This window comes from Salmo salar, chromosome ssa08, assembly GCF_905237065.1.
Source record: "Salmo salar chromosome ssa08, Ssal_v3.1, whole genome shotgun sequence".
NCBI lineage: Eukaryota > Metazoa > Chordata > Actinopteri > Salmoniformes > Salmonidae > Salmo > Salmo salar.
Genome location: NC_059449.1, coordinates 14,986,283 through 15,001,572, shown reverse-complemented (window position 1 = coordinate 15,001,572; position 15,290 = coordinate 14,986,283). Strand labels below are relative to the sequence as shown.

Genomic DNA, 15,290 nt, shown 5'->3' with positions numbered 1-15,290 from the left:
ACCGCACGCTTTGTGTCGCTGCCCGAGACAATAGGGGAGAGGCAGAGTGTTGGTTCGGGGGCTAACTTTCAGTCGCTGGCATGCGGGAAAAATAAAGGCTCCGACCTTCAGTGAAATGTCTTGTTGCTGACCAATGAAGTGAGATACTTGCAGGCCATTTTGGCTCCCCTTGTCATATGTTACTGGCTGGCTGACACTGAAGAGGGAGTGACTGACTGGCACTGAGGACAGCAGCACACAGTTCAACTCTCTTTGACCCACCATGACCGCGACGGCCAGTCTAGTCAAAGCAGGGCTACATAGATATTGTATAGAGAGGGCTATAGATATATCCATGCAGAGTCATCTCTATGGCTCGGAGTCAAAGACTTGGACTGAATCTACTATACCTATAATGAACCTGACTGACTTCTCAACTGATCATGTTCCATCCTTTTTTAAACAAGGTAGCATCATTCGTAACCCATTTTCATCTTTTTGGATTCTCAGAGTTGCGATGAATTAAACAGACAGACTGAATCCAGGTCAGCCTGAATGGGATGGCACCCTATGCCCTACATAATGCACTACCTTTGACCAGATCCCCATGAGCCCTGGTCAAAAGTAGTGCACTACATAGGAAATAGTGCACCATTTCAGATGCAGACAGTCGCCACCACCTATGGTCCTTAAAATTATTGATCCTCCTTGATGTAGCAGTCCTCCTAGTGACTGTGGACTAATTTGGATGGAGTGAGTGAAGTAGAAGAGGAATAGAGGAGAGGAGTAGAGAAAGCAGAGGGACAGATGATTCAGCATGTACTACTCCTGCCGGGAAGAAAGAGTGTGCCTTTGCTCTGCATGTCTCCTTGTGTATGGGTTGTCTCGGTGGCATTCAAAATTCAGTACGGGGAATGACACGTCGCCAGCCATTTTAACATTCCCCGAGCGTGCTGGGCTCTAATCAATCACAGGTTCATTTCCATTTATTGGAGCCTTTTAACAGTCCCAAGTGCTGGAATTTGTCTTCCCTGTCAGGGGAGATGTGTCCAGCCTTATGTTAGCTAGCTAGTAGCCTCATGAGATTACAATTGGAGTGAACTAAACACAGTCAATGATTATCTATTTAACAAATCTATGCATTTCTTTCCTTGTTTTGTTAATGGTTTAAAGGGTATATAGAAGGCTTACTCTTTGCAACAATATTAGTTACAATTTTCCAGGATCAACTAAAGTACAAGGCCTACATAAATAGCCCAGATCTTGGGATGCTGATCAATACATTAGCTGCTGAATGCACACTAGCTCCATTGTATGTAGTTCTATAGGGGTAGGTCCATAAACGTACAATGGCCCTATGACTATTCTGAGCCTAAAACCTCATTCAGATAAAAATCACACCTGCATTTGTCTAGTTATAGTAGCTCCCGAGTGGCACAGCGGCCTAAGGCACTGCATCTCAATGCTAGCGGTGTCACTACAGACCCTGGTTCGATCCCGGGCTGTATCACAACCGGCCGTGATCGGGAGTCTCACAGGGCGGCGCACAATTGGCCCAGCGTCATCCGGGTTAGGGGTGGGTTTGGCCGGGGTAGGCCATCATTGTAAAATAAGAATTTGTTATTAACTGACATGCCTAGTTAAATAAATAAAATATAGAAGTAGGGGCTATTAGGGTCACGTGTCTATTCATTCATACAGGTCTACGTCCCCTCATGCCATTGATATACCCGAGTGACCGACCCCTATCCCTCACTACACATGCAATCTTCTCTCCATCACTAAACATCTGAGAGTCATGAATAATCTCCCAAACCAAGCGAGAAACCCGGCCAGGGGACAATAATTTGGCTTGGCACTGCTTGCATCAGCGCTGTAATAGCGTTAAATAATCCTAGCCAAGTATATCTTAACTCTACGATAGAACATTCGTGGAGTTGAGCTATGCTTGGCTAAAATAACCCATGATTTAGAGACAGAGAGAGACGCAAAGCAGAGGCAGTTATATGCATCTCACCCGCTAGTCCTCCTCTGCCATCCCCGTGGCCCTTGCGTTTCTGGAGGATGAAATAGGGATTTGCTCGCTCGGTTATCCACAACGCACCCGCCTGCAACACCTCTTCAGGGTGCACCCACATCTTCGTCCAGTTGATTCTAAAAGCACATCAAATCCAGCTGATTCAGGCGGTGCCTGTCAAATGAACTGGAATACTGGTTCGGTCTGTCCAGTGGCTGAGGCTCGATGCAGGTCCACCGAATAACACGTACAATTGGACAAGGACAACTTGGTTGCAGTGTAGGTATAGAACTATGACAGCATAAAGGGCCTATTTGTTCGCTAAAAACACGCAAAATAAAATACGCTCTCCAAACTTCCATGCACGGCCGCGTGCGAGAAGGTGATTGGATTCCAGCCGTGCACGCCAAATATGCAAAAAGAATGTGTGCAATACATTCAGTGGAACTCAATTACTAGGTGGCAAAAGCAGTTTTCGCATTAAAACAACCGAATCTGACAGATTTCTGTAGGGATGGATCTGAGAGCGACACTTCGGTTCGGTCTTTGTTGTTTATCATCTGTGTTGTAACCGCTGTCAGGTGGATATCGGTGCCGCCAACGAGTCCTCGTAACATCGGTCGTCAGATATTTCAGAATGAGCGATGATTGGACGCTAAATAATGTCCCCACAAGCACGTTATATCCACTAAGCTATTTACAACCTACTATCCAACATTAGTATGCTGCCTGCCTCCACATCGAACAACAATGTAATTTAATGCAACCCACTCTCTAGCGCCGCTACTGCACAGCTCCGTATCAACAACACGCGTCATAGAGTGGCCACATCGTTACGTCAACTTTGTGGGAGGTGGTTGCGAAATTATAGCCTAGGCCCTACGTGGTAATAAAATATGAATTCAAATGACTAAAGTTGTTCTTCGATATGACTTGGCTACTGTTTACAAATATCCGGTGTCGAAGCTGTCTTAAGGCGGAAAACTGTCACCGCTGGCTCTTGCTGTTTTGCATTTGTTGTTTTTGCCACCTGGTACCAATTAGTGGATCAATTGGAATGGTTTCCATGGTTTCTGTCATCTGTACTTTATTCTTTAATGCAAATATAATCAAAGCATTTTTATAAGCAAATACAATTGCCATAACTTACACCTATGTCCAGTGGGTAGCCTATAGGGGTTTTACAATGACATGCCGCACACATTTGGGATTTCTTAACTTGAGAAGGGGGTGTTTAAGAATGAAAACGTTGAATTTGTAAATTCCCAGTTAGTCAGAGGGCTGAAAAGGTACACGACAATCCTATCCAGTTTCAAACATCAGTTCCTTCAACACCACACATCTGTCAGACATGAGTCAACAAATGCTTGTGTGTCAACATGTTGGGTAAATATGTGGGAGTTGATGGAGATAGAAATGGTTTATATTCCACAACACAATATATACATGTGTGGGTTTAGCTTTGCTAAACTGACTGCACTTCAAGGTTTCACAGCTTCTATCGACGCGTGGGAGACCTTGTCTGAGGTTGCTTCGACTTTCCCTCGACAGACCACAGTAAGTAAAAGGGTTTCGGAGCTGCAGAGACGAGACCGATGTCGCTACATTTTCAGTTTTGTCGGTTTAGACTGAGGCTGAAGGTAGGGACAAGCAGATGTGCATAGTGCACTATTTTTTTACCCTCCACCTATTCACCAGTAACCACAGTGGGGCTGTGTTAGGGACTCTGTTCAGTCAGTGTTTGTGTACATAGTCTGGAGGAACAGTTTCATCCACAGATGTGGGGGGATGGAAACTTGACATTTAGGACTAACAAACAAACCCACTGACATAATGCCGACTCAAAGGGACCCCCTAAATACGTGTAATTGAGTTCACGAGATCTCATTTCCAAATGAAGTTTACTTTGTTCTCTTTTCTTTCCTAAAGATACCTTTTATACTCTTCCACTAGATGGAAAAGTCCCCTAAGTTTCACCCTGTTTCATACAAAACTTTTTGTGTTTCTAGCCTCAACTTTTCTTCTGATGTCACTCAAAAGCACCTTAAATGTAGGGCAGGATTCAAGTGAAGCCTACCTTTCTGCCATTTAGTGGGCAGAGTGGCAAATTAATTCATAATTGGATTAGGTTTAAGTGTAGAGTTGATTAAATGTTATGCTACACAAAAATATATAACACATTTTTCTAAACTAATCCAACCAGTTAGTTAGATTTTTTTAATCCCATTACTGAAATAGTTGTCAGTTTAAATGGCTTAGACTTCCATCTCCTACTGAGACAAGCTGTCCTGACAGAGATGGGGATTTCTTCAATGTTTTTTACTGTCAGGCAGACATCAGGGATTGAGGCTTTCAAGCTTTTTCTCAGTCCCAGTCGAGTTAAACCCTTCATTGTTGAGTTGATCGTGGAGAGCTGCTTTCCGCTTGGCAGTAGGGCCTTCCTCCCTGCCTTCTCTTACCATCACAGAACCAAAACAGAACGATCTGTTCCATAGCTTCGCATCTGACACATCCTCACATCCCCATTTTAGAAGCAGTCCTTCCCTTAAAAAAAATGGATGCAGAACTGAAACAAGTGTTCCCATTCCAAGGAAATCTTCCTTTTCCTGCACCTGTTCTGTTGTGAGCTGCCAAAACCCCGAAATCAAGACAGTGGTGCTACGGTAAACACTCCTTGAAGGAGAAAACACCTAAAAGTAAGGATTTCCCCAGTATATAACTGAATAAGGAAAGGAGGATACCTAGTCAGCTGCACAACTGAATGCATTCAACCGAAATGTGTCTTCCTCATTTTACCCAACCCCTCTGAATCAGAGAGGTGCAAGGGGCTGCCTTATTCAATGTCATCGGTGCAGTTGTTGTTTAACTGCCTTGCTCAAGGGCAGAAGAGCAGATTTTTCCATCTTGCCGACTCGGGATTCAAACCAGAGACCATTCAGTTACTGGCCCCACACTCTTAACGGACTAGGCTACCTAGGCACCCCAGAATAGCATAGTTAGTGTATGTCATATTTAGGCTATTTCTAGGGTGTAGGCAGTGGTGTAAAGTACTTAAGTACAATTTCTTTAAAGTACTACTTAAGTAGGTTTTTGGGGTATCTGTACTTTACCTTACTGTTTATATTTTTGACAACTTTCACTTTTACTTCACTACATTCTTAAAGAAAATAATGTACTTTTTTCTCCATTAATTTTCCCTGACACCCAAAAGTACTCGTTACATTTTGAATGCTTAGCAGAACAGGAAAATTGTCCAATTCACGCACTTATCAAGAGAATACGTGGTCATCCACCTCTGGCTATCCGTACATTTTCAAAACAAGAAAATGGTGCCACCTGTTTTGCATAATATAATGAATTTGGAAATGATTTATACTTACACTTCGACTTTTGATGTTTAAGTATATTTTAGCAATTACATTTACTTTTGGTACTTAAGTATATTCAGAACCAAATACTTTTTAGACTTTTACTCAAGTAGTATTTTACTGGGTGACTTTCACTTTTAATTGAGGAACTTTCTATTAAGGTATCTATACTTTTACTTAAGTCTGACAACTGCTACTTTTTCCACCACTGGGTGTAGGGAACCTAAATCAAAAAGGGCAGTTTATTATTGGTTATCCGACAGATTTGTTCCACATTCAAGGAATGAAGGGGGCTTTTGAGAAATGGAGAAGACCACATGCAGATCAAACGGGTCGAATAGTGAAGCCTTGAAGAAAGAGGAGAACAGTCGGCCTGTTTGAAGATTATGTGTTATTGTTATTGTCTGTATTATTACTTCTAACCAGTGGTGGAAAAGGTATCCAATTGTCATAATTCTGTAAAAGTAAAGATACCGTAAAAGAAAATTCCTAATTAAAATTCCTGGCTTTCTAGGCGGAGTTGCAAAGAAAAAGCCATATCTCAGACTGGCCAATAAAAAGAAAAGATTAAGATGGGCAAAAGAACACAAGACACTGGACAGAGGAACTCTGCCTAGAAGGCCAGCATCCCGGAGTCACCTCTTCATGTTGAGCGTTGAGACTGGTGTTTTGTGTGTACTATTTAATGAAGCTGCCAGTTGAGGACTTGTGAGGCGTCTGTTTCGCAAACTAGACACTCTAATGTACCTGTTCTCTTGCTCAGTTGTGCACCGGGGCCTCCCACTCCTCTTTCTATTCTAGTTAGAGTCAGTTTGCGCTGTTCTGTGAAGGAGTAGTACACAGCGTTGTATGAGATCTTCAGTTTCTTGGCAATTTCTCGCCATGGAATAGCCTTCATTTCTCAGAACAAGAAAAAGACTGACAAGTTTCAGAAGAAAGTTATTTGTTTCTGGCCATTTTGTGCCTGTAATCAAACCCACAAATGCTGATGCTCCAGATACTCAACTAGTCTAAAGAAGGCCAGTTTTATAGCTTCTTTAACCAGAACAACAGTTTTCAGCTGTGCTAACATAATTGCAAACGGGTTTTCTAATGATCAATTAGCCTTTTAAAATGATAAACTTGGATTAGTTAACACAACGTGCTATTGAACACAGGAGTGATGGTTGCTGATAATGGGCCTCTGTACGCCTATGTAGATATTCCATTAAAACTCTGCCGTCCAGCTACAATAGTCATTTACAACATTAACAATGTCTACACTGTATTTCTGATCAATTTGATGTTATTTTAATGGACAAAAGAAGTGCTTTTCTTTCAAAAACAAGGACATTTCTATGTGACCCCAACCTTTTGAGCGGTAGTGTAAGTATTCACACCCCTGAGTTAATACATGTTAAGAATACCCTTTGACAGTGATTACAGCTGGGAGTATTTCTTGGTAAGTCAGAGCTTTGCACCCTGGATTGTACAATATTTTTTAAATGAACATTTCTTTAAGCTCTGTCAAGCAGATTTAAGTCAAAACTCAGGAACATTCAATCTTGTCTTGGTAAGCAACTCTAGTATATATTTGGCCTTGTGTTTTAGGTTATTGTCCTACTGAAAGGCGTAACAATGTGCGCTGGAAGTCCGGAAGCAAGTTCAGGGAGTGAGGTTAAGAAAATAAAGGGAACATAATACAAAACAAGAAACATTAACAATGACGCATACAAAGGAAGGAACCAAAGGAGTGATGACATATATTGGGGAAGTGATGGGGTCCAAGAGTTGAGTCTTGAGATGCACAGGTGCGCGTGAATCACGGTGGTAAGTGTGCGCCATAACGAGCAGCCTGGTGACCTAGAGGCCGGTGAGGGGCACACGTGACAAAAGGTGAATTTGTCTCCCAGTGTCTGTTGGAAAGCAGACTACTGGAACCAGGCTTTCCTCTAGGATTTAGTCTGTGCCTAGCTTTATTTATAAAGTTTTTACCCCTTTCATGATACCCAATTGGTAGTTAGTCTTGTCCCATTGCTTGCAAACTCCCCATAACGGACTCGGGAGAGGCTAATGTGGAGAGCCATGCATCCTCCGAAACGTGACCCTAGCAAGGCCGCACTGCTTCTTGACACACTGCTCGCTTAACCCGGAAGCCAGCATGACCAATGTGTCGGAGGAAACACCGTACAACTGGCGACCGTGTCAGTGTGCATGCGCTGTTTGAAATTCACTGTTCGACTAAGGGACCTAGATAATTGTATGTGTGTGGGGTACAGAGATGAGGTAGGCATTCAAAAATCATTGTAGCCCTTTCCTGCAGTCAATGACCAAGCACACTATTTGGCCTCATGGGTGGAATGTTATTAATATTTATTCATAGTTTTATTAATAACGTTTTTTTAAAAACAGACAAATGACGGTGTTTCCATGTCAAACAGTTTTGTTATATTTCAGTCTTCTGTGATGTATATAAAGTGTAATATTGGGATGCAAAATCAAAATGTAATAGGATCAACTCTATATCTGACCTAGTATGGGTGACTTGTTTTAAGCCCATAACCATGTGTGTGTGAGGTATATACTTTGTTTCAATGTAGATTTGTTTAAGACTACCAATAATCACTGTGACCCTGATTTAGCCACTGCAGTATTAAACACTATTATTGCACATAGTGAGTCCATGCAACCTACTGTATTCTGTGAGTTAAGCAGCATTCTTACTCCTGAACTTATTTAGGCTTGCCATAACAAAGGGTTGAATACTTATTGACTCAAGACATTTTTTTAATTGATTTGTAAATATAATTCCACTGACATGTAAAGTACATTCACGCCGACCCCTTTGTTCACATTCACTGGCAGCTTCGACAGATTCCAAGCCCTATCCTCTGCATCATCTCCTGGACTGGTTGTACATGTCAGCATGCTGGCTCTCCTAATGGGGAAGTGAGGAGATGATGGAAGAACCTACCAGATGCCTCAGACACATGGGGCCAGTGAGGAGAGGGGTTGCTGGGGTGGGTGGCTATCCCTGAAGCAGCTCTCTGAAATACCCCCATTGGGTCCCTTGCCTGCTTGGCTGGCACTGGCCCCAGGAGATGTGTCTGTTAAGGTGTCAGCATTCTTCACAGTTCGTGGCGCCGAGGTCGGCGCAGGCGAACCGAACAAGTGTGAGCTTGTATACTCTCCTTAAAAGACCCTCACTTGAAAAAAGAGAAAAAAAGAGGGATAGTATTTTTTGTCAAATTTGAGACTTACGTATACACTTCTTCAAAATAGTCCAGAATTAATCTAAGATAACTTAAGAAATCTGTTATTCATGTTTGAAGTTTTGCTGAGGAGATCTTAGTCTCGCAGAATTTTACATCTAACTAAGATGTTTGGTGCAGTATTTGTCTCTTATTTAATTTTTTGCATGAAAACTGAGTCATCTCTTGTTGAATGACAACAGACTTTATTGAAGAATCCCCACTATTGACCAATCATCGATTGAAGGGGCGACCCGGCTACTGACTTGGGCTTGCCTCCAAAATGGTTGTGTGCCTTGAACAACGAAGTGAACAAAAACATCACAAAAAGTTGGCATTATATATGCACTAACTCTTCCAAACTATTTTGTCTGGGAAGCATGTGGATATCTAGCCACACCACACACACACACACACACACACACACACACACACACACACACACAACCTTCTGCTGAGAGGGGTACAGGCCGGGCAGTGCCCCTGGGACTACGGAAAGAGGGGAGACTGTGTATTTTTCGGGGCTGCTAAGACTCATACTCCCGGCCCTGAGACGAACAGACAGATGGGGAGAGAGAGAGAGAGAGAACAATGATGAGGAAAGGGGGACTTAAAGCCGAGAAAGGGCAGTCTTCTTCTCGGTGAGGCCGGCAGAAGTGGACTGTATCGGCCAGGAGTAACTGAGCCAAGAATCTTGTTCTCTCTCTCATCTACCAATTAGGTTGGCCCCACCTGTGACGAAAACCTTTGAGGCCTTTTTGTGAACACTCAGACCTCTGTGAGACAGGACACATATGAATCCTATCACGGGGCTGATCTTTATGAAAGACTTGACATTGCAGTCTGGCTTTTATACGGAGGAGGAGAGCAATGAGCATGTGGAGGTTGTTTCTGAGAGCCTGAATGAATCACTGAATTACTGTATGACGTGGTCCCTCCCCTCTGCCAGATTACTTCAGTTTTTCTTTCCTGACCATGTAGTTTTTAGGCAGTTGTTTTGTCGGCCACTGTTAGCGCCACAAAATTTTGGTGGCTACATGTATTAATTATTTGATATTTTTATGCAAAGTTTGGCTGGACAGACTAACACCGTTGATATTGAGCCAAGGGTTTGTGCTGTTTAATTTTACAGCTAACCATATACTATTATCCACTCTACAGCAGGGTTATGCTGCCCTCAAGGCTGCTAGCAAAAGCTAATCCTCCAGCAGCACCAAGCAGTTAGCCCTTCCTCACAAAATCACTACAGCTCTCTATTCCACCTGGCTTTTCCGCCCTTGTGCACCCACCCTGGCTTAACCTTACCATTCTTGCTTTAAAGGGTGTCTGCAAGAAGGAGAGATTTTGGTCCAGTTCAGCCTCTGTCAGGCCATCAGTTGATACACACTGCTTTGAGTTTTAGAAGCAATATTTCAGACCCACTATGCTTATTCTTTCTCTCTCTCTAAATAGGAAATGGATTTCCAACTTGCGAACAGTGGTGATAAAATGTAACATGACATCTTGCCCTTTGTGGAATATCTTTGTCTGTATTCTTGTCTCCTTCATCTATGAGTTTGAAATTTCCACAACCTGAATTACGATCAATTGGTATCTTTCAACTCTATGGTTATTGACGTGTGGCTATGATAGTAGAGGGTTGTAAAATTCTTTTACAAACAGGGACCAATCTATATAATCAAAATCCACCCAGATGGTAAGATCTTCAAAACCTTGAGTCTACTCTGCGCTGCCTACTTGGATCTCATGCTTAACAGCTGAAGCATGGTGTGCAAAAGCAGCCATGGTCTATATTGTTCTCAAGTCATACAGAGGCGAAGAAGTTAATCACTCCTTGAGGCCATGTGTTGCTTACTAGGCACCCAGCGTCCATGTTGGATTGTGCCCTCATGTCAGGCAGTTTTTTAATGCATATCAGTTGAAATTGTCTGGTTGAGTTTAACTTAAGCCCATGATGTTTTTTGAAGCTGTGTGGCGTTTGTCAGGGTGTAGGGCTCCAGTGTTAACGTAATAGTATTAGCGGCGGAGATCTGTTTACCGTGCACGCACAGCCTTATTTTCTGCTGCGGTGATTGTGCAGCTGATTGCATTAGGAGGGCTGCCTTAACAGTTATGTATGAACACACCATGGTGCTGCTGCCACGACGCTCGTTGCTAATTCAGCCAACTGTGTGTGTGTGACTTGTTTGCATATAGGCCACATTAATGTCATGGACTGCCTAATGTGACGTGTGCCTTGCGTATTGTAAACCCCATATGCAGCCTACTACCCATTGTGCACTGTTACATCCCAATTGATTTTTGCAAACCCATCTATGCCAGGACGGTTTGGCTCCCAGAGCTCTTAAGTTCTGATGCGCTTATTTCATTAGGAGATACTGTGTATTAATGCAGATTTGATCTGATGGTTTTGGTTTTTGGAAAGAATTGGGCAATCTGAAGCGAAAAAGCACACCATTTTAATACCCCTTTAACTTCCATTTCAAAGACAATACGCCTGAGAAAAAGCTTCAAGGTGCAGCTTTTGGACCCATACGAAGAGTTTTGGCTAGTGAGAATTATTATTATTATGTAGATGATCTATTGATCTCCTGCTCTCCTTTCTCTCCATAAACCTGTGGCTGTATTGTCTTACGACTGACTAGTTACATATGGAGATTTATAAGTATAATAATGCAATTCTTTCCCATATGAAATGTGTGCTGTTCACGGGGATCAGTCTGCGTCACACACACACACACACCTTTGGTTATTTCCAGGACCGTCATGAGCACAGGCGCCATGGCGACAGGCCGAAGAACAGAGAAGCAAGAGTTGTATTCTGTCTCCTCCATCTCTTCCCTCATCCTTTGACCACCCTCTTTCACCCACTGTGTTACCTATTCTCACTGTTAGCTGAACCATTGGATGTGGTCATACAGCCTCTGCCAAGGAAGGGTGCCCGCTCCGTGCATGCCATGCCGTATCCCATAAGCTGCGTCGTGAGTTTCAAGTTTGGGAAGCAAATTTTCACCAAGAAAATGCACCTTTATAACAAAGCATTACCATGCATCATCATATTTCCAGACTTATAGCAAAATAGCCTACTATTCCTAATGTGATGAGTAGATTGGATAGTCATAATTGCAGGCTAATAATAATATAGCAATCATTGAATGCATGGCTGCTGGGCTGCGTATCAAAATAAAATGTATTTATTATAAAGCGCTTCTTACATCAGCTGATATCTCAAAGTGCCACCTTACAAGAAAACCCAGACTAAAACCCCAAACAGCAAGCAATGCAGGTGTGTGAAGCACGGTGTGGAAAAACTCCTGAAAGGCCAAAACTAGGAAGAAACCTACAGAGAGAAACAGGCTATGAAGGGTGGCCAGTCCTCTTCTGGCTGTGCCAGGTGGAGATTATATGTGGAACATGGCCAAGATGTTCAAATGTTCATGGGTGACCAGCAGGTCAAATATGTAATCCACAGTGGATGTCGAGGTGCAACAGGTCAGCACCTCAGGAGGTAAATGTCAGTTGGCTTTTCATAGCCGATCATTGGTATCTCTATGGCTCCCTGCTGTCTCTAGAGAGTTGAAAACGAGTCTGGGATTGATGGCACGTCCGGTGAACAGGTCAGGATTCCATAGCCGCAGGCAGAGACAGTTGGGGAGAGCTGGAGCAGCAGCACGGCCAGTGGACTGGGGACAGCAAGGTCATCAGGCCAGAATGGTCTGAGAGGCGCCCAAGGGCTCAGATCCTCAAGAAGAGAGAGAAAGAGAGGGAGAGAGTTAGAGGCATTGTAGAGTCCACACGGGACACGGATAAGACAGAAATGTCTCAGATATAACAGACTGGCCCTAGCCCCGACACAAACTACTGCAGCATAAAAGCTGGAGGCTGAGACAGATACATTTCTTCTTGCCTTCTTTCTTTTTGGGAACATCTTGTTCTTTTATGAACATATACAATTCTACTACACTTTATATGACTAGAGACGACAGCAGAAATCTTTTTTAATACAACAAAAATGACAGAGTAGCAGCCTACTCTCTTTGACACTCAGTAAACAGATCATTTAAAAACGTTATTGTTGAGTCCATCTAATCGTACTATGAAGGGTAGACACATACAATTGTGGCGTTCATCTAGCAACCTGGAGGAGGACATTGACCCAATTAAAAACTAACTCAAGTAGCACTAACCCAACCATGAAAGAGTAGACTCTGCTCTACAGAATATGACCCAGCATACGTTCGGCTGTTCTGTGAATGGTATACTGTTCACTCAATTAAATTGAGAATTTTGTTAGCTTTAAAAAAGACATTAGTCTTTTCGTTGTCCTAAACGTATTGAACATGTGCTTTCCAAGTGATATTTTCCTTCAATTGTATTTTGAAATATTGCGATATGCCTGGCTACAGGCTTCTACTTTTCACTGACATTTGCAACTCAACAATCATCTATGTGGGTGTTTGCCAGGCGCTGCCAAATTGCAGCGCTTTCTGACTATAATAGGCAATCTGGTTTAAAATAATGTTTACATTTTTTTTTATTTCACCTTTATTATGGTGTAGAGTACAGTTGAGAACTTACTGAAGTTCTCATTTACAACTGCGACCTGGCCAAGATAAAGCAAAGCAGTGCGACACAAACAACAACACAGAGTTACATGTAATAAACAAACATACAGTCAATAACAAAATAGAAAAGTCTATAAACAATGTATGTGTGCAAATGAGGTAAGATAAGGAGGTAAGGCAATAAATAGGCCATAGTGGCAAAATAATTACAGTTTTAGCAATTAACATACTGGGTGATAGGTTAGAGATGCTGGGGCATAAGGAACGTTTTATGCAAGTAAGTAACAGTATGCGGGATGAGGTGAGGTTGGGGGCTGTTTACAGATGGGCTGTGTTCGCAGGTGCAGTGATCTGTGAGCTGCTCCACATGACAGCTAGGTGCTTAGTGGGAGATATATGGAGTCTCCAGTTTCAGTAGATTTTTGGAGTTTGTTCCAGTCATCTTGGCAGCAAAGAACTGGAAGAAAAAGCGGCCAAGAAGGTGGTTTGGGGTCCAGTGAATATACCTGCTGGAGGCGCGTGCTTTCTGGGTGGGTGCTGCTATTGTAACCATTGAGCTTGAGATAAGGCGGGGGCTTTGCCTGGCAGAGCTTATAAGATGACCTGGAGCCAGTGAGTTTTGGCGGCGAATATAGGACGAGGAGCCAGCCAGCGGTTGCGCTGCGAATGGGGCTGCATCCAGTTTGCTGAGTGAGTGTTGGAGGCTGTGTTGTAAGTGGCATTGCCAAATTCAAAGGATGGTGATAAGTTTTGTCACTTTAGCTTATATGTTTTAAAGATAATGATCCTCTCTGGCCAAATCATGCTTTCTAGTGTAGTAGCTTGTTGGGAGAAATTATTTTGTAGAGTTTCTGCATCGACAGGAGTAAGATAAGTACAGGCTATATAATTTTGCCAATTTACTTTGGGGAAGCTTAGCTCCTAGCCTCATGGGACGCGCCGTGAGCTGTGTGTCGTGTGCCAATCTTTTGGCGGTTTTAAGTCCGCATTTGTTAGTATTGAATATATTTCAGTCTCTGGAGGTAAGTCCATTGTTCCTTTTCTAGTCCAGAATTCATTAATGAGTGGAGTTGACTGAGTCGTCAGTTTGAATGCCTTGCTGCCTGTTTGTCTCTTTCTCTTCTAAAAGTTTTGCAGCTACTTTTTTCTTTAGTCACAGCTTTTTCCAACCTGTTTATGTCTGTTCTGCATTGATAATATGCAAGTGTTGCCACCTGCCAGATGGGTGCCAGCTTTCCTCTCGCTTCCAACTCTCTCTCTTTTTCTTTCTCTCTCTATCCATCCCCAGGTATGGTGATATAATAGCCTAGCCACCCTCTCCAACCTCCGCCCGAGTGCCGAGGTATCCCACAATGCCCTGGCTGGCCGGGCTGCCCGAGCGGAGGTGATGGCAGAGTGAGCGGGCCTCTCCTTTAGAAAGTACTGATAGATGGAGTGAAGAAGTATGAAGCACCCTGGGGGCTTCTGTGTGTTCCTGTGTGCTCTCAACATAACAAGGCTCCTAGAGAGAAATGATGTCACCAGAGTTACAAAGGCTACTAGAGTCACTAGGCCCTTGGCCGTACTTTAGACATCATCCCCACCTCAATGAATGTGGCTGCAGATGGAGTGTCCATGGAGTGTAATCTCTTGTCTGGGATTTTAACACTCAGACACCTCTGATAAGCTCTACTTCCTATCTATCACTCTCACCGCCCAATGCTTCAGTCAGTGGTTGAATGTGTCCGTTGTCGATGAACGGATGGGCGAGAAGTACATACTGCAGCTGCAAGTTAAAAGGCACTCGGATCAGGCTTTTTGGCCTACGCCTGCTTATGCGTGATAATGGCGTTTGAGAGTCTTTCAGGGGAATCGATTGTGTTATTTAATGTTTGTTGGTTTAGGACTTACCCTACTTGAAGGATATTTTATCACTGTAATTATAATTTTCTGTGAAGAAAGAGGGTGTATAGAAGCTATAGTGTCTTTTGGTGTGACAGTTGAGGATTGTGTGAAGTGTCAAGGTCACCCAGGTCATAGGGAGGGGGGGGGCTGGCTGAGAGGAGAGGAAGGATAATGTGTCTGGTGGAAGGCCCTAGTTAGAACTTGCACTGGTTTTCAACTCTGAAAGGGGTCAACTGAAGTGTTAAAA

The 15,290-nt window shown here is 43.1% G+C and overlaps 1 pseudogene; it reads right to left on the bottom strand.

The window, feature by feature from the left end:
* The window catches only part of LOC106610251 (TBC1 domain family member 9-like), a 28,222-nt pseudogene extending 25,895 nt beyond the window's left edge, over nucleotides 1–2,327 (bottom strand).
* Between the last annotated feature and the right edge of the window lie 12,963 nt (nucleotides 2,328–15,290).